At 40.6% G+C, this 19,792-nt stretch overlaps 1 protein-coding gene and 1 non-coding gene across 2 annotated transcripts in view; both read left to right on the plus strand.

The window, feature by feature from the left end:
* LOC124164186 overlaps positions 1-19,792 on the plus strand; it is a 202,998-nt gene that overhangs the window by 36,780 nt on the left and 146,426 nt on the right. The window lies entirely within an intron of this gene.
* Positions 16,885-16,958, plus strand: Trnan-guu. The gene has a single exon. It is a non-coding gene; the product is annotated as a tRNA-Asn (tRNA).

A 19,792-nucleotide genomic window follows, 5' to 3' on the forward strand; every position in this document is an offset into this window, starting at 1 on the left:
TCCTAAGTGAACTTCTATCAGTGAAAACGATTGCATATATCAACAATTGGGTGTCCCTTAAAATAAATTTAACCGATTCAGGCGTGATATAACGGAAGGTGGACATGTTCAAATAAAATGTATTTGCACCATTACACAATCGTTTTAATGCGCGTTTCGTCTCACAGAGCCACCATCTGGTACAAAGCTCCACTGTACGAATTACAATGTATGCTTGAATTATATTTATATTTTATCAGGCTTACATCAATGCACCCCTTAAAAGTGAAATTTGCGATTTTTTATCGCAACCTTCTTTAAATATTTCATTTTTGCCATACTATCTTAGCTGTTAAATTTTAGCTGAATCTGCTATTATTTACCAGTGTCACAAACTTTTGCTAAAAATTTGCTCAGTGAGTGAAAATACGAAAATCACGGACATCACTCCACATTAGCACAGATGGATACATATTTGAAAAATGCTTTCGGTAACCCATAACTACGAGACCTGCTTTCGCTCTCATTTTTTACAATTTTTATCTGTCGTTCGTCCTTGAAGGATCGTTTGTTGTGTTATCTAACCTTCTAAAATTGAATCCTAGGAATACCGAACAGTTCTTGACTTCTAGGCTTTCTGACTGTTACAAGGTATGGACTAATATCTGTCAAAATGACTTTGGTGTCATTAACATGCTTCTCCGCGATGTTCAAATTCCTCATTACCTTCGATTTTTTTAGCCACAAATATCCCCAAAAAACGGAGGCATACATGATATTGGCAACATTTTAATAGATAGAAAAAATAGTTTTTTTGGCAATTTTTCTTAGGAATAGGGTAGTTTCCTTCATCAAAGAAAACGAAAGGCATTGATTTCGATTCGCCCACCATTAGTGTATTCATAATATACAAATTATTTTTTTTAGAAATACCGGTTTAGACGAATAGCAAGGGTCAATTTTATCCTCATTTGAAAAAGGCCAGATTGGCGCCCATGCGATGCCACTCCACGTGACGTCACAGGGACCTAGTTTCTATACGAGTAGATAGGAGTTTTACATCGTCTGAGATTACCAATGCATGCATGAGGCACAGAGCTCTGGGAAACATGTCTTAATAATCACCTATTAAAACTGCCTAAGGTCGGAAAGGTTTCTTCGTTTGATAAAGTATTAATAATCCTTATTTAAGCCAAGCGCTACCAGCTAGCATGAAACTCGGCTACCTGCTAGCATCCTGCATCGTATCAGCGCTCAGAGCCTCGCCCCAACATCACCTCACTTGCGGCAGCGGGAACCTGAACGACGTCACACGGAGTTTCCCCTGCATTCATACTTACCCGTCGCGTTTTCGCGCGCTTGAAAAATTTCACTTTTCATATAATCGCGAAAAATAGATATCGTCATTTAAAAATCTAAAAGCGTGAAATACGTACTTCAGGAGTAATAATCTTTCAATTTAGGCAATAAAAAAATAATAGGAAACCACCCTATTAAGACGATTTTAGTTGAATTTGATTCCATGACTTTTTGTCGTGTCTCGTCTCGTTCACCCCAAACATTTGTGCGAATCAATCAGTCAGTCATTCGGTCGGAATTGGGCTGTAGAGTACCTACAGTGATGCCCCGAAATATTTCACTGATGCTTATCGTAACTCGTTTTTCTCACACAAAGTGAAATTATTCTAGCAGCTCTTTCGCAGTTGTCACTCTTTTCTTCGGTCCTAATTTCTTCGCTAATTTCACGGAGAAATTATCTTTCCTACTTTGATTGACTCTCCGCCACGCGTTATTATGCGATAAATGCGGTCGTAATTTCAAGCTGAGTTTTCTCTTTCCCTTCTTCACTGCGATGTCCCCCTTTCTACCTAATAATGCATTTTCTCCGGTCTTCAAGCCTGCACCAGTCGCTCTCAATAGCATATCAATAAGCGGCGCTGTTATAACAGCCTCTCCCGCAAAGAAGCATAAACAATAGTCCTCAATGTGGCTGCGTAGTATCCAAAATCTGTAGTTAACTTTGAAACCTTCAATTTCTGTATTATTTTAGGAAATATAAATGAAAGTTAGCCAACGATGTAATAGAAGATAGATTATATTATTATCCTAATCCTTCTTCGTGAGTATCAAATTTTATCCAAATGTAAATAATACCCTGCGAGCCACCTCTAGGGTTTTTAACAGGGGTTGATCAATTACCGGCAACCAGCATGCAATTGGATTCCCACGTGCACACCACACGGGCCAAAAAACGTCACGCATACTGACAAAATATACTACCACATTCAGAAACATGCATTAAGTTATATATAAGTTAGTAGGCTGCACTATAAGTCATCTAATATATTTGTGAGTTCTAACGCTGCCGTTATCATCTCTTATTGACCGTGGAAAAAAAGACATTCAGAATCTCTCTGTTCTACAGTCTCTCTTATTCTATTTTTATGATCAGATCTTCCGTAGTTAGTTGGCGTTCGTAAGATATGACTAACTTCGTTAAAAAAGACACTGCTCTTGAATTTATCTAAAAGGTTAAGTCTATTTTCCAATCCACAGTCTGACAGAGATTCCCATTCGAGTTTATCTAAAAGGTCACTAACACTAACAAGACTATCGTGACGACTTTTCACGTACCTGGCAGCTCTTCTTTGCACGCGTTTTATGTCATTAAGCCTTTTTCATGAGGGTCCCAACCACTGGCAGCGTATTCGAAATGGGGTTTAACCCCATTAATGGAAATATAATTTTCTATCGAAATAAAAAACAATCTCTCACTCAGCGATTCTAACCGAAAATTGGTTTGGACATGTTAGGATAGAGATAAGCCCGATCTAATACAGGCGTTTGAATTTTACACATTCAGGGCAGTGTGACCTGTTCCATTCTCTAGGACTACGCGCACTTCAAGGATATTGTTTGGTGGTTTTCTAAGTATTCACCCGGGAGTTGAACCCGGGACTCCTCGATTAGCACCCAAGAGGTCAACACACAAGGCTACCACGCTCCTCTAGTAAACGATTCTATGCTAGTTGCTAATGATATACTAAACAGATTCATTCATTCAAATGCTATCGTCGGAATCAGCCAATCAGACCCATCACATGGCCTCGTATTTTGCCATTTCAATCTTGTCCCTTTGCGCATAAGCTGATTATCACTCTTGTTTATATTTAATCTGAAGGAATACCGTCTTTACATTTACCTTGGAATAATTTTGGATATTAGATAGAAATACTCTGTCCCTGCCGAACACCGTGTAGGTGAATCGCAAGGTACCATATAGTTGCAGAATAGCGTAGTCGGAGCCTGGACGTCTTCTAATTTTCTGTCATGGCAATCAATGATGGAAAGGAGCGGCCAGCAATGCGGGCGTCGTCCTGGTAACCAGTGGAGTGGGGGTGGAGGGAAGACGTGCCTAGATTGTCGAAGTGGTTGATGGCGTTGGAGTTAAGGGTTCAGCGGACAGAGAGTGGAGTCATCGTCGAGGTACTATATCCATGTGACGAACGGTGGTTGCCAGAACCAGGCAGGGCAAGAGAAACTACAATAAAGCCAAAACAAGTAAAATTTCAATAGTTTCGTTCCCGGGAGCGAAATGTAGAAACGAAACGAAATGGATTTAAACTCGGGGAGCTAAACTCAGGGTCGAAACGAAATCGGAGTCAAAACTACTTCGGGTCGAAATTAAACTAAACCTCTGGGACTAAACGAAAGGCAGATAATGTTTCGCACCGTAGGGACCACGTGCTTCACATTCGAACGGTTTAGTTTCGACCCATACACCGAGTACGAAGTATTGTTGAATGAAGTAGAGGTTCGGTCTACCGCCATTAGATGCATGGGGCACTCATATTTTTACCACTAGCAGGAGAATGGTGAACACAAACTGGCCATTCGATTTTTAAGCTCAATGTTTTAACCTCTCTACACACATGTCAAACGCAATGGGTCGAAACTATTCCATCTTATCCCCCTCCGCTCAACTTCTTGGATCGAAACTTAACTATGAGCAGCGGAGTTTCGATTTAATTTAGTTTTTTTCCCGGGAGTAAAGTTTCGTTCTGGGTCGAAACTAAACTCCTTGGTGATTTTAATTTCGAGCAGGAACGAAACTAAACCTAGGCCTCGTATTTTCCTTTTCTTCCGAGTCGAAACGAAACATTTTCGTTTCGTTTCACTTGCCATCCCTGGCTAGAGCATATTATTCACGCGATTAGACGATATCATGTGTTTGTGACAAAAAAATGATAAAACTTTCGAAATACCATAAATGTCATTGTCTTTAAATCCTATTTTTACGCTTGTTGTAATAGCCATGCGTGGCGTCACATTTGCCTTTTGAGGACATCTTGGTTGGGTCCATCAATTGGAGCCATTTCCTGGAGTCTTAACAAATACTTTTTTGCAACATACGCGAACAGCATTCATTTTTTATCACGAAGTCGCAACCAACCGCCTTAAGGCTGACACGAATTAATGTGAGAACGTTCGAAAGAACCTCTCCAACCACTATTCTTTTTACGTCCACCATCCGCGTATTTCAGTGCTCATAATAGTCATACACAACAAGAACATGAAATGAAATTCAAACCAAATTTAAAGGTAATAGGTTTATCTCGCCCTAAGCGGGAGGGTCAGACACTATTATTCGAAGGAACTTCACTTAGCAAAAAAGACCGATGCATCAACCCAGCAAACATAGAAACACTACATATTATTTTTACGATGTGTTAAAATACATTCTTCATAACACATTTAAGCAGGCCAGCGACTAATTGTAAGTAATCAGTCACTGTAGTTAGTTGATCGGAATGAACTATATAAAAGAATGTCTAAATTTCACGAAAAAAAAAACTTTTTTTCCAACTGGAACAAAAAAACATGTTTTTTTTAAACGCACGGTTTTTTTCGAGGGCTCACTCACAGACTGTTTTCCCTCGTCGCTTCGGAAGAAGAAGCCCTTTCGCTTTGTAATGATCAAGTAATGACGCCGCGTTTTTTTTTCACATTTCGCGCACGGATTCCATTACGACTTCCGACGACGATTGAGAATTATGACTTTGACTGTGAGCAGAGAAAAAGAGATTTTTTTCCTCCCTTCCACTTCTTGCAATCGGCCTCACACCGAGAAAAAAATTGTGTTGATTATTAATTTCCGTGTTATATTTCTTCTGAGCGGTACTATTTGTGTTTTAATAAAATTTATGTCCGTATGTCTCCTTGTTGGGAAGTTGTTAGTAGTTTAAGCTATTATCAACGGGGTTTTGCTTGACGCGCTGGAAAATGAACATAAAAAGTTATTTTTGGAGTGGAGAGAAGGTTACGTAATGCTTTAAGGATATTCATATTTTTGATAGCCGTGACTATTCTTCTGAAAACCCTATGAAGAAAATAGGACAACTGTATCGGCCAAATCATATGATATGGTGATTTCTTGAATTCAAGAATCGAGGTAAAATAAAATGGAGTCACTTTGCCGTACTTTTATTTAATCTTTCGGTGTTTAATGGATAGTTAAAGTTTTTTTTAGAAAAAATACGTTATTTACGTTAGAATGCCGCTACGTTGGGCTCATATTACTGGAAAAATAGTTTTTTAAAGCTGTAAGGATTTAATTAATCTCTTTCCCTGTAATCTATCTTTTTCTTTTTAGCTTCGATGGATGTTGTCTTTGATAGTGAGCCTTATGTTATTGTTACATAGGCGAAAATTAGCCTTAAAGTCGTAAAAATGCCTAAATGATAAATAACCGAGACATCCGATGAATATGGTTTTTACGGTCGCCCAGAAATACTTGTTTTTGCATTTCTTTTTTTTTCAAATTTCGTGCATCGTTCCAGCATACTTCGTCCGCCAGACTCTTGTATTTTGGGTGTCATCGCAACCCTTCTGTTTGTGGCAATGGAGAATTTTCATCCCGCTAATGAGTTTCGCTCGTGGCCGCGCGTGCCAAAGCGAAGTGAAAGATTCACGCATTTAATTGCTCGAGTTACTTGGATTAAAAGGTGTTCTTAAAGTCCCTTTTACGGAGTTTCATTTATCAGGGTCACCCGAGTATACGCTTGATGAAAAGAGCCGGGCTCGTAATTATATGAGAAAACGCTTTCTTCCCGAAAACACGAATGAAATATCAAGCGAGCCCATATGGACTGTGCGTATACAGAGTCTGCTCTGCGGTATATATATACATAGACTCGCTTTTGCTCGACGCAGCAAGACACGAACTTAAGTCCACAGCACGAATCATCTTTTAAAAATTGCATTATGTGCACTGTTTAACTTTGAAATTAATAGCAACCACAATTTCGATGTAATTTACCAAAAACAATAGATAATTTCTTACCATATATTTCTCCGCTTTTCATTTTAGTACGCTATATGTGGATAAATTTATGTTCATGTGGAAAGAAGACATAAAGGAATCCACTTTTCAAAAATTACTTTCTAAATTTCCTACCCTATCTTTAGCAATGTTTCGCTTTAATTCCTTTATCTTCTTTTCCGATTTAGCTCCTTTTGTTTGCATAAACAAATATGCTGCTATGATTATTTGTTTGCGTCTTCCTTCCAATGATCGCCGCGCCAACATTGTATTTAGGTGGCCATTTTTTGAACTAATCCCCATCCTCAATCTTAAGGAAATAGACGGATATATAATGGGAAATTTAGTGTTTTCATAATTTTTCCTGGGGTTTCAGACAATTTTAGAGGGGGTCGTCGTAAAACTTTTTGTCGTATCTCGTCTCGTTCACCCAAACATTTGTATGAGTGACTGAGTGAGTGGTCGCAAGTGGGCTTTATAGTATATAGATGACAGTTAATTTAATGGCAGGAGCCTATGCGTGTCTCCGTGGTAGGTTTAAGGCATGTGTTACGTACATTGGTCACAAATACTATCTTCTTTCTCTGCCGCTTTTTCCGTTAGGGGTCGCTGTTCCAAAAAATCGCCAAATAGTCGCCTCCAAGTCACTTGATCCTGGGCATTCAATCTAATCATTTTAGACACAGTCCCTCCATCTCCTCGTTGGATCAGTGATGGGGGTTTTAGGGGGTAACCCCTCCCCAGGACTCAGAGAAATTTTAAAATTTAATCCATTTTACTTAAATGGATAAATATTACTTATTGAATAGAACACAACTAGAGATAAGGAAAGTGGAGTCGGGTCACGGACAATTGAGAGTCAAGTAGTATTCTCAGCTGTCCTGCTTATATCAATAAGATCCTTCTTCAATTGGCAGATTACGAGAAGGAATACCACTTGCGGAATAATAGCCCTGTTGGCACCCGCTTAGCTCCTTCGCATGCGTCATTGGCAGCCATAAAGGAGGGTGCAAATTACACTACCCTTTGCGGAGTGGAGTCGAAATGATGCACGATACACGATTACGGACCAAGTTCATGATGATGTTCTTATTCAGCCGCAAACAAATAAAGAGAGTAACCTAGTTACCTACGAGCTAATCTGAATTCTGCACCATTCGTAATTCACCCTTATAGCCTTTAGTTATAAGGGTGAAATTTAAAGGTTATAGGTAAGCATTTTATTCAAACCAATGTTGTGAAATAAATTTCAATACTTATCAGTTTTAATCTCAAATTTAACTGGTGAAGCTGATGTCCACTACCTAAATCTATGGTAGTTAATATAGGATTTAAAATTAAGTTCTCGCTAATTCATAGTGTCAGTGTCCTAATATGTTCTCTTTCTTAATTTTTCAGGTGAGTCTCAGTGTTTCGAGTTGACTTCCACCATTTGGAGTTGTGCAGTGAGTAACCGTGGCGATCTGTGTCTTGTTTTCGCCATTTTTTGTCGCTCTGCATTGGCGTTCAGTAATCTTTTTTGGAATTTGACGATATTCGATGGTTTTTAATGTCAACTTTGAAACCCTATTTCAAATGATATTTAATATCCTTCATCTCAAATTGCCAATCGATTCTGAATGTACAGCTCATCGCAATTCGATTTAATTTTACTTCCATTACAGTTAAGGGAAATATTTGCCGGTCTCGGTGGCAGCAGCGAGGTCAAGTCCTCGCCTGCCAGGCAAGACGTCGCGGGTTCGAGTTCCGCCTGGGTTGGTTGCCCCTATTTGGGACATGGTTGTTAGTACAAGTTTTAATTGATAACTTGTTGAAGAAACCCTTGTGTAAAAGATCAATATTTGGTTTCTTCGGTGGTATCGGAATAAAAAATAAATGTAATTTATGAATGCAATCTTGGAATGAAGCAAGCGTAAGTGTATGTTTCAGTCATTTTCGTTCCTGGTAAGGTAGTAATTGGAGGCGACTGACAGCTTAGGTCATTCGGAACATAAGGAAGGGGAGGGAGGGAAGGGTGGAGAGAAACCCGGCGCCGTCATCAGCCTTTTCTTCAGAAAGAGCGTCAAGGGTACCTAGGTGTAACGACCTATCCGACGGTCGGAGTGTTGCACTGGAAGGGTGCTAACACAACACACAAGCGGGGATCGGACAACTTCTGAATATTCTCTGTCACCGCCGGGATTGAACCCGGACCCACTGGATTTGAAGCCAACATTCTAGTCACCTTACCAAACCGAACTTTCAATTCATTTTCAATGCCAAGCTTTTTTTTACTTTTGATCTGTGTGTGTACTATAGTGAGTTGAGTTCTATAAATACGTCCGACTTGGTCTGAACATTTTTCGTCTTGAATTTTATTCAAATGGTGATATTTCAGATTTTAAGCTGATGCACGACATTGCTGAATGGAACACTCTCAGTTTGCGGTCAGTGAAACATTCACTGCGACATAAATTTTCGATTGTAGCTGCTACTTATCTCCCGTGACCGGAAGTAAAATTCGTGACGATGGGCTAGAAGTCGAGGAATCTGCTTCGCTGGAACTCGCGCATCAGACAAAAAAAGAAACAATTGAGCATCGCAAATCGCGACCCTTTCACTTTTTGTGTGCTGTCCGTGTCTAATTTTCGCTGATCAGTACTATGCCCCTGCATAACTACTTGAGCACATACTATTGTAGCTTAGCAAATGTTATTCGTTGACGAAAATTTTCTGTGTTTCATAATAATTACTTTTTTCCTGGAGTTTGATTTATTATAAAATACAGAGTAATTCCTTTATTAAAACAAAAAAGAGCACATAGTGGACTTTGCTTCCAAGAGAAGGCATGTATTTAACTGTCTTTCTGAATTACTTCATCTAATAAAATATTAAGTACTTCCCTGCTCTCTCATCGCGGCAATAAGCCGGTCTGAGATTTCTATCGAGATAACGTTTCACCTCGAGATCACGTTCAAACATCTCAGTGTTGTAGATAATGAAATGTTAAGAGTTAAGTGCTTTCGCTCTAGCATCCAATGGGCCTTATTTTTCAAGTTATTATTGATAGATGGAACTAGTCAAACAATTAGATCAGAGTCCTCTAGATTGCTCTCTCAACACTACTCTTCGTAGTTATTATATGGCAATATAGAGGACTCTGAATTAAATGCAACTTTTGACGTAACAATACCGTACATCCTATACGTTACTGTACTTGAGGACGAGCGCAGAATAAACTATTTTATCATGTACTGTATGTATGAAAATATTATTGTCATGTATTATTATGCTGTTTTCATTACTATTTATCACATAATACTAATAATAATAATAATAATAACAACATATATGATAGTAACAGATGAAGTACACGATTTTTATGCCACAGGTTGCATGAGTGTAATTGTTTTACAAGTACTTTCTATCGATAATAAATAAATGTATATAAATGTAATATCACATATTGTTGTATCCAGTGGCGTAACTAGGAATATGCTTTGGGGGGAGATGGGATGGCCTGAAGTGGCGATCCCTCCTCCCCAGAAAACGGGGGGACCGGGAAAATTTTTGAAAAATTACATGCCCGAAATACATTTTACATCATTTTGTCACTTAAAATTTAACTTAAAGTAGATGCAGTTATAATAAGTCAAAACTAGACAATATCTTTAAACTTTTTTTTTGTTTCTCTGAGGCTTTGGGAGGTATCTATCCCCCTCATCCCCCCCATAGTTACGCCACTGGTTGTATCACAATTTACATGAATCTTGATGATTCAATTATCTTTTCTATCGATAATATCTCGAACACGAATGCCTATTCGATGATTGAGCTGAAGTGCATATCATTTAAAATCCTATTTCCTGTCACACTCCCCAGTTTGAACGCGATCTCGTGGTGACATTCAGGTACCTTTCCTTGTAAAACACGAAGGATATTGTGGCGGGACAACGCATGAGCCCTCCCCCTTGTTCTGCTCTCTATTCAGAATAATTGAAAAAACGTGCATGGACTGCTCCGTGCATTTGAAATTTTTCTCTGTCCAATGTGTGCGTGGTGCCCACTTTCATTCGTGCGACGGATCCTGGATAGTGAGGGGAAATGGTGACTGGCGGTGCCGGCCGATGTATACTAGATTGAGACCGACCATTGCGCTGTGTGTATCACCGCAGAGAGAGGAAATCACTCTAAAAGCCCACGTCTGGGCGGTTACGAGCCGATTTGTGGAAAAATAGCTATATTTAAACCTTAGGGAGCACCCGACGCTATATTCCAGTACGCACACACCAATGGTGGAGTTTAATAAAAATTAGTTTGTATCGTGGCTAAATTAACGGGAAAATTACCGTGGGATTTGGTCGATTTTGAATTAAAGGGAAATTCAGCGTGAAAATTTGGAACTCGCAGCGTCGCATTCATTTTTTCATGCATTTTTCCGCTGCCGAAATCATGGTAAATCTAAGCGTCCTGGTAGCGCACCCTGGTAGAACACCCGGCCGGCAACCGGGAGGTTCTGGGTCCGAGTCCCAGTCAAGCCGCATTTTTACCCTCTGATTTCTGGCTTTTTCCATCTACCTCAGCACCGTTGTCTACGTATATTTTCTATTAAAAAAAACGAAAAGAGAAGAAAGATTTGTTTATGGTTGGACCTATTCCAACAAACAATTTATCAATTCAAAACATGAAAAAAATGAAACTAGCAGGGGGGGAGACAGGATAGACTAATTGAAGAGTTGGTTAAAGAGCCAATGCTTGTGTTTGTGGAATATTAGGATCATAATTCCAAATGTCTGTTGTTAGTTGCTCCGAGCCTGGGCTTAAAATTATTTGATAACTGGGAGATGAAATGACTTGCAAAAATATTATATGCTCTAATATATGCTCTTCGATTGACATCTTCAATTCGATGAGAAAATTTCTCGCGGTATAGCCGTACCGAAAGGCGCGTTGCAATAGGGTGGTTTCCTATTATTTTTTTATTGCCTAAATCGAAAGATTATTACTCCTGGAGTACGTATTTCACGCTTTTAGATTTTTAAATGACGATATCTATTTTTCGCGATCAAATGAAAAGTGAAAAATTTCAAGCGCGCGAAAACGCGACGCGTAAGTAGGAATGAAGGGAAAAAGTCCGTACGACGCATTTCTGGTTCCCCCTCCCGCCTGGTAGGTGACCTTGATCGAGGCTCTGAGCGCTGATAGGACGCAGGATGCTAACGGGTAGCTGAGTACCTTCCTGTCTGGTAGCGCATGGCTTAAAAAAGGTTTATTAATACCTTATCAAGCGAAGAAAACTTTCCGACCTTAGCCAGTTTTAATAGGTGATTATTAAGACATGTTTCCCTGAGCTCTGTGACTCATGCATGCATTGGTAGCCTCTGACGATGCATAACTCCTATCCTCTCGTGTAGAAACTAGGTCCCTGTGACGTCACGTGGAGTGGAATCGCATGGGCGCCAATCTGGCCTTTTTCAAATGAGGATAAAATTTGACCCTTGCCATTCGTCTAAACCGGTATTTCAAAAACCAAATAATTTGTGTATTATGAATACACTAATGGTGGGTAATGAATTGCCATCAATGCCTTTTGTTTTCTTTGATGAAGGAAACTACCCTATTAGCTGTATCGGTGAGTCATATCTTACCCCCAAATATGGCGTTACAAGTGTAAAGGGGCCAGTATAACCGTTCCAGTGTAAGTGAAGGAGAATGAGAAAGAAAGGCTTCTAGTGAGCGCGTGCAAATGCACACTAAAACTGGTAAGACTAAACATTACCGACATTGGACGTCGGGAATGGGCCCTGTATGACCCAAAACATTTTTGAAATTGAAATATAAAGTTTTCTCAGATTTTTCTTTGATTTTTTTTGTTGCATTGTTATGCGTTTTTTTATTTTTTTGCTATGGTTTTTCTCTGTTTTTATAATTTTTTCTTTGAAACAATTTTATTTAATTTTTTTGTTTGGCAGTATTTTTTCTTTTTTTCACTCAACAATTAAACAATATCTAAGTGTGACTTCTTTCAATGACTGCGGGACAATGCCAAGACAACGACGGAAGCACACTGAATACAAAATACAATAATAATGAAGAAGGGAAAGACAAAGGGAAAGAATTCGGAATTAGCGAATTGATATTTCTTTCGGAAGCCTGTAGCTTTTGAAGCGTTTGAAATCTACAGGGTGATCCCATAGTTTTTCTGTAAGAGTGTTGCGTGGAAGGGAGTGTTGAAGTCGTACAGCTTGCGTCTTAATGAACTCGTGCATTTTTGGTACTTTGTGAGCGCGTCTTATTTCATAGCAGAGAAAATATCGATGGCTAAGTTCTGACAACACGTGTCTCAAAATTTGGCCGGTCCGAGTTAAGACTGCTAATGCTGCAAAGAAAAAATTAAATTCAAGCAAGGAACAACTCTTTGTTTGCAAATGCATGTTTCTTTTTCAGTTTTATGTATTTTTGGTTTTTAAGTTCAATTACTATTACATACAACTAAAAAAATAAATCGTTTCTTTGCTCTCCTGAAAAGTTGCCATTTTTGAGAAACGTGTTGTTAGAACTTAGACATCGATGTACTGTTTATATATGTACACAATTTAGCATGCCGTGGGCACTCCTTTCTCTGTGTATATTACGCAAAGGCGTGCGTGTGGGTTGGAGGGTCCAACTCACCATCCTTCAGCCATTCATTCATTCATCCCCTCTCAATATCACTCGGCCTGATCTCCCGGTCGGCGCGATACAGTCGCTCTCTAAATAGGTGTTCGCTTTCTCCTGCACGCAGACCGCACTTCCGCGTTCGCATGCGCCCGCAGTGTATATTGAGGGAATGGACACCGACGACCGATCCGATTCCTTAAAGCCAGAATCACACGATAGTTTTTTTTCCGTCCATTCCTAAGCGATAGCTCTAGCGATCCCTCCAATGATTGCGAAGAATGTCCCGAGAAAAACCATGTTTATGATTATAAATTATTTTTCGTCTGAAGACTTTCACAGCTTCTTTTATCTATGTTGTTGGTGGTTTTCGGGTATTGCTGTGTAGAAAACATTTTTACTCGACGTTTCACTCCTCCTACTGGGAGCGTTATCAAGAGAATGGAAGGAATTTATTCTCGTCCCGAGCTTATATATGTTTTTCGCTACCCATTGTTGTGCCGGATTTGAATTTTAGCCGATAGCCGTTGGCCATTATATTGCGCTAGGAACCCTCTCCATATACGGCTGAGGTTATACCCATCCTCCCTATTAAAGTTATTAGGTCTTTTCGCTATCTCGATGGATTCACGTATAAGACGCGGATGGTATTCTTCCGTCTTCGCTAATACCCGTGTAGCGTCAAACATTATTCTATGCCCAGGGCTGGAGTAAAAATGTCTTCTACACAGCAATACCCGAAAACCACCAACAACATAGATTATAAATTATATTTACACCATTGGTAACCCGTGCGAAAATTTCGCCTTTCCTCTTTAGATTTTATTTTTAATATTTTTGCCTACTTACGTTCCTTCTCCTTGGTTTAGTTATGGATTTCCCTTCAATCCCATTTCCCACTTCATGACCGTGTGATTCAGAAGAGTAATCACTCGAGCGATCACTTTTCCGGTCGCGAAAAGCGATCGCTCGAAAAGAATGATCGTGTGATTCAGTTTTCCTTGATATACGCAATTACTTATACCACTTATTTTTTATATCAGAGCGCGACCCGGGTTTCAATGAATTATCATCATCTTCAGGCGCAAACTATGATTTAACCATGATGCCTGAAGATGATGATAATTCATTGAAACCCGGGTCGCGTTCTGATATAAAAAATAAGTGCAATAAGTAATTGTGTATATCCAGGAACACTTATAATGGAATACCACAAAGTAAACCAAGAGTTAGTGATTTTTTTTCGTGTGATTCAGGATTTACACACACCCACACGCATATATGCAACCGAACAAGATTCTTTGTGAGGGCCGCATGGGACCCAAACTAAGGCCTCCTTGGTCGATAACCCGTGATTCTTTCCAGGGCAGGATATCTCCGCTCGGGATGCCCATAGTCATTTGCACATGTACAAACCCAAGCACTCGGAAGTCAGTCACATTAATATTCACTCACAGATGGTTCAACACACCAGGAGAAATTAGCTCTAATAAAAGCGTAGAGATGGGCAGAAAAGGACGGCTCTAATGCGTATTTCGGGACACAAGTGGCCGTCTTCAGCGATATGAAGGAAAAGAGCAGTTCTACCAAAGTGGTGAAAGTCGGGACCCTAGGATCACTGGCCCATGGAGACGTTCGAGTATTACGCAAGTACTCCTTGGGAAGTGAGGGCTAGCGAGTTAGCGTATTTATTAAGTTTTTGGCTAATCCATATTTTTGCTTGTGAACGGGGGTGATCAATAATGGCCGGAAATGTGCTCAGTTGAAGGCCTGTTAATGGAATAAATTAGCGATAAATTATCCTTAGGAAGCACTTAGCGTGAGTTTCTGGTACACATACGTCAATGGCATACGTTCATAGAAATAATTAGTGCCGAACCTGTTTTTAATGTGAACATATAGGAACGTTCAGTGTAAGTCATTATATTTGCACTTGTTAAAGTTTTTTATGCAAGTTTTTCCGGTATTCGTTAATTCCAAGCGAGGACATGGAAGAAGAAAACTCAGGATATAAAGCGAAATGGGTATAATATGGAATGAAGAAGTTAACTCCGGAAAAGACATAGAGGCAGCTATAACAAAAATTTTCGCTAATTGCTTATTTTAATTAATTTATATTTCTTTATTAGACCAGTCCCTCGTTTTGATCCTGGGTACGCCATTGTCTTTACACCTACTTGTACGCTCCCATATTTTTGGGCAGCACAATACTATTAGTTATACGAGAATGTTAAGCATTCCCTTGTTCCACATAGAAGGCGATTAACTGTTTTCTCGAAGACTGTCGTCGTTCCTCAAGGCAGAATTCCTGTCTTATGCAGCACGGCTTGACCGCGTAACACTACACTGGACGAACGACGGCGCCTCCGGTTAGGTGGTTGGGTGCCACAGCACCCGCACCTCGCGGTCACCACAGCCGCGGCGGCGTGCGCCTCTCGTTTGTTTTCTTTTTCCCGACGGCCGTGTCGCAACAATGCCGCTCTGCTTCCGCAATTTCTTCCACCCTTTAATTCCTCGATGCGCCGCCGTGACTACGTGACGACGTCATCTCGCACACTTCAGCGGAGCGATCCGGATAGAGAAAGGAACCTTTCTCGGGGTTTATACATTGTTAAGAAGACGCATCACTGCCGGGGGTTATTCTCAACCAGTAATTACGCACTCATTTAAAATTTACGCTATCCCTATGAAATGTCGCGGTATGTAGGTAAGACCCTTGTCAACGATTGTCTCTTTCTCAAATTTGAATACTTTTACCAAGCATTTTTTCCGATCGTTATGCTTATGACAATGGTGTGGTAGTTGAAGCGGGATACAGTAGGTCATTTGCGCCGTAGGCGTTGGCATTAGCCTCCTCTTAGCGAAAGTCACCCCATATAGCGAAAGGGACCACGGCTTAACGTCCCAGCCGACGGAAACCTACGCTCTAGCCACCTTACCAACCCGATCACCCCTGTGGATTAATCTGGGGTGATATCTACCCTCACCTATCCAAAACAGCCTTCGGCTTGAATATTACTGTGTGAGGGATAGTCTCTCGACATGAAGGTCTAATTAGTTGTTTCAGGCGTGTCTTTATGGAATCTACGTAACAGAATGATAAGCAAAGGAATCTTTGTAATTCCACATAAATTTGTCCCAGGTTTTGACGTAACATCCAACAATCGTACGACCCTGATTTCGACGGCCTAGGTCGTACGTTAATTATTTATGTGGAATTACTAAGTTTCCTTTAGTTTTCATTATGAAACTGTAAGTCGGATTGGATGGTAAGGAGCGAGAATGTCGTTAAACCTTTAATATTGACTCCGAACCTTCTTTTCTGCTTTAGAAATCCCCGTCCGAGTACGTACGCGTCTTTGGGGTCAAAGGGTGCTGTATTTCAGATGCACTTGGGGTCACGTGCTGTGAACCACTTTCGCGCGCACAGTCGTTGAGCAAAGGGGTCGCTGAACACGGGACACGGGAGAAGATTGCGCTTGGTGCGTCCAGCCATTAAGTTCACGTCAGCGTCGAGGTAGCTATAGAGCTGATGGAAAGGTTTCTTCATTCTTCCATCGTTGGCTTGCCAATGTTTGTGGTTCGTTACACTTTTTGCTGAGGGTTAGTAATGAAAGATTCTAAAATTTAGCGACAATTTAATATGTTCTTTTTGAGAAATAAAATAAAAACTAAATGAGTCATGAAAAGTCAGTGTATTCGTCAATATCTAAGTGCTATGAAACCCACTTCCTAACACTCACAGACCTACTCATTCACTCGTGCAAATTTTTGGAGTGAAAGAAACGAGATATGGCAATAATTCAAAGAATCTATCCGTTCTAAAATCGTCTGAAATCTTAGCAAAAATTGACGAAACACTACATTTTCAATCCATTTTCAAGGAAGCTTATAGGTTAGATGTCACAGAAAGAACCATCTTAGAGTAATGATAGTAATACCCAATAGCCTCCGTGGCGCAATCGGCTAGCGCGTTCGGCTGTTAACCGAAAGGTTGGTGGTTCGAGCCCACCCGGGGGCGTTATTTTTTTCAGTTTGATCCTCCCTAAGGTTTCCGGCTGCATTTTCACCCTTTTGTCCCCCAGCCCCGTTTGTTACGGCCTTGTCGCTGGGTGCTAGAGATTCCTAAGTAGTGGCGTGCTTCTCAAACTTCAAAGCAGCAACTTCTGCAATGGCTGAAGTCCCTGGCCGGCACGCTTAGAGACACGCGGAATTTGCGTGCCACGCGCGTCAACGTTCAGATGCCTTCAATGTCAACCGCTGATCCCTTCATGAAACGTTGTTTTTGCCAACTCTTACAGCTATTCACCCCTGCTTATATTTCGGTCATCTACCTACCTTGGTTGTTTCTTCGGTCGTCATCATCATTAGTCAACCATCCTAAGATTGGTTTAACGCAGCTCTCTATTTCTCTCTCCTATCCGTTAACCTTTTTAAAGCGACATATTTCTTCTCTTTTACATCTTATATAACCTGTCCTATGTGACTTATTCGGGGCCGTCCCTTGCCCTTGTTCCCTTCCACCTGTCCTTCTACGATTGTCTTCATCAGGCCATCATGTCTCATAATGTGGCGAACTAAGATGTCCCGTCTTTTGCTTAAGGTTTTTAGGATGCTTCTCTTTTCTTCCACTCTTCTTAGCACTTCCTCGTTACTTACACCGTCAATCCATTTTATCTTCATCATTCTTCAGTAGCTCCACATTTCGAATGCGTTTCTCCGGTAAACAAATTTAATGTTATTTTCAGGAAATATTCAAATTACGCTATAGTCCTACCAACGATTTAGATCATACGGCCATTTAAACCTGCAACCGATGGGAAGCTCTGCTTCATGAGCCCCTTCGCTTGAAGCAGAATTGGATAATTAGCTACAAAGAGATTTTGGATTTTTTAAGGTAATGTTTATTGCCTTTTATGTTTTTATGAACGCCTGTGTTCTAATAAAGCAATACCACGTTTTAATGTTTAACGTTTACCATGTTTTCAATTTAAGTAATATAACGAAATTGCATTCAAAAATTATTTTCTGAAAACCATTACAATCTTTATAAAAACATAAAATCTGGCTGGTTACCTGATTTATTATTGATTAAATTTAATCGTAACTGCACTTGTAGCTAACTAGTATGGTATGGTAAGGTATAAGGAGGAGACGACCAATATAAAAGGTCATTTGCGACATTTTCGAACGGTAGGGATGGGAAGGTGTAGAGAAACCCGGTGTCGGCATAGCGTGCCCTTTGCGAAGGCGGTCTGAGTGTCCTGCGTGAAGTATCCTCCACACAACACTGAAACAGGGATTTGGTGAACTCTGAAAATTTTCTTCCGCTGCCTGAATCTCAACCCGGATTCATGAGGTGTAATGTCAACACTTCAGCCACCACAAAAGCCACCTAGCACTCTTAAGCAGTGACGGATCAATGGGGAAGGGCCTATAGCCCCCCATTTGGGTATCCAATTTACACTAGATAGAATGGTAATTATTTCCGACCCCCAATTACTGCTGGAATTTTAACCCCTACTTAGCCCGTCCCCGTTGTCCCAATCCTGGATCCGCCACTGCTCTTAAGTGAACACAAATGTAAAGGTAGGGGGCTGCAACCAAGCCCAGTGACGTTTATTTAAATTTTTCGCATGCCTGCAAGCTGGACATTTTTCGGCTTTTTTACGCGCTTTTTCTGAACTTGCTTCGTCGGCATGTTTGTCTGTTTCATCGACGGAATCTTGCACGAAGGTAAACTTTAAAGTAAGGTCTCCAATTTTTTTATCATTGAATGTGACATTTATTTACATTGTTGGAAAGCTCATGGCTTCAGCTATTTTTCGATGTAGTCATCCTGGTGCTGGATTACTTTCCTCATCCGCACGATGAACTTCTGAATCCGGTCGTCATACCAGCTGCCGTCCGCGTTGCTATGATGTGCGTTGATCTCCTCTTACATCTCGTCATCCGTCGCGAACTTCAATCCTCCTAGGTGTTTCTTCAGGGCGAGCAACATGTGGAAATCACTGGGTGAGAAAGTCCAAAAAATATCATTCCCTGCCTCTTCAAAATGGCGCACAACTTCTTCCGCACATTCCACGCACTGCGTCTGGTGGTCTTCGGTGCGCTGTTTGGGTACGCACGTGGCAGTGGACGTATGCGCGGCCGAAAAGGAACTTATAGCACCACTTACGAACGTTCTACGAACACCCATAAATTTTTCAACGTAAACTTCAACCAATTGGCGATTATTGTCAATAGGTGCCACCTTTTTTTCCAGTCAAAATCGTATGACAGACCGGAATTCAAGTCTGGAGCCCTATCTAGTAACTACGTCTCCTAGTTTCCGAGATTTCGGAATCGAACTTTCCGTCTCCGATTCCGTTTCCGTCTCTCAGAGGCGCTTTAATGGTATCCACTATGCTAAATGTACTGCATTGTAAAAAAGCGTTATTGCCTTTCAAGGAATTAAAGGCTTTCAACTGGTTTCACCTGTAACTTTATTTGATTCCTAAACCCGCACACAATCATCCATTTCCCTTAACTTTTAGTGCACATTCCGTGCCAGAGTTGCAAATTACTAGTGGCTTCTCATCAGCTTCTGCAGCACCACTTTCACGGTAAAAAATATTCCATAGCTTATCAGCTTGCACATCACTAAACGATTCCGAGAAACGGAAAGTCATTTCCCTAGACTTCCCGTCATTTCGGCCGCTCTCGGACGAGTTTCCGAGACGGAAAGTTCGGATAGACCTTAGTGGATAGCTCATTCCGAAATTATGACGTCTTTCCGATAACCAATCACGAACTATGTGAGAGATTGCTTTAGTGGATAGGGACCCTGGACGGAAACGTGAGGGGAAGCTCTAT

Source organism: Ischnura elegans, chromosome 8, assembly GCF_921293095.1.
Source record: "Ischnura elegans chromosome 8, ioIscEleg1.1, whole genome shotgun sequence".
In the NCBI taxonomy this organism is placed as follows: Eukaryota; Metazoa; Arthropoda; class Insecta; order Odonata; family Coenagrionidae; genus Ischnura; species Ischnura elegans.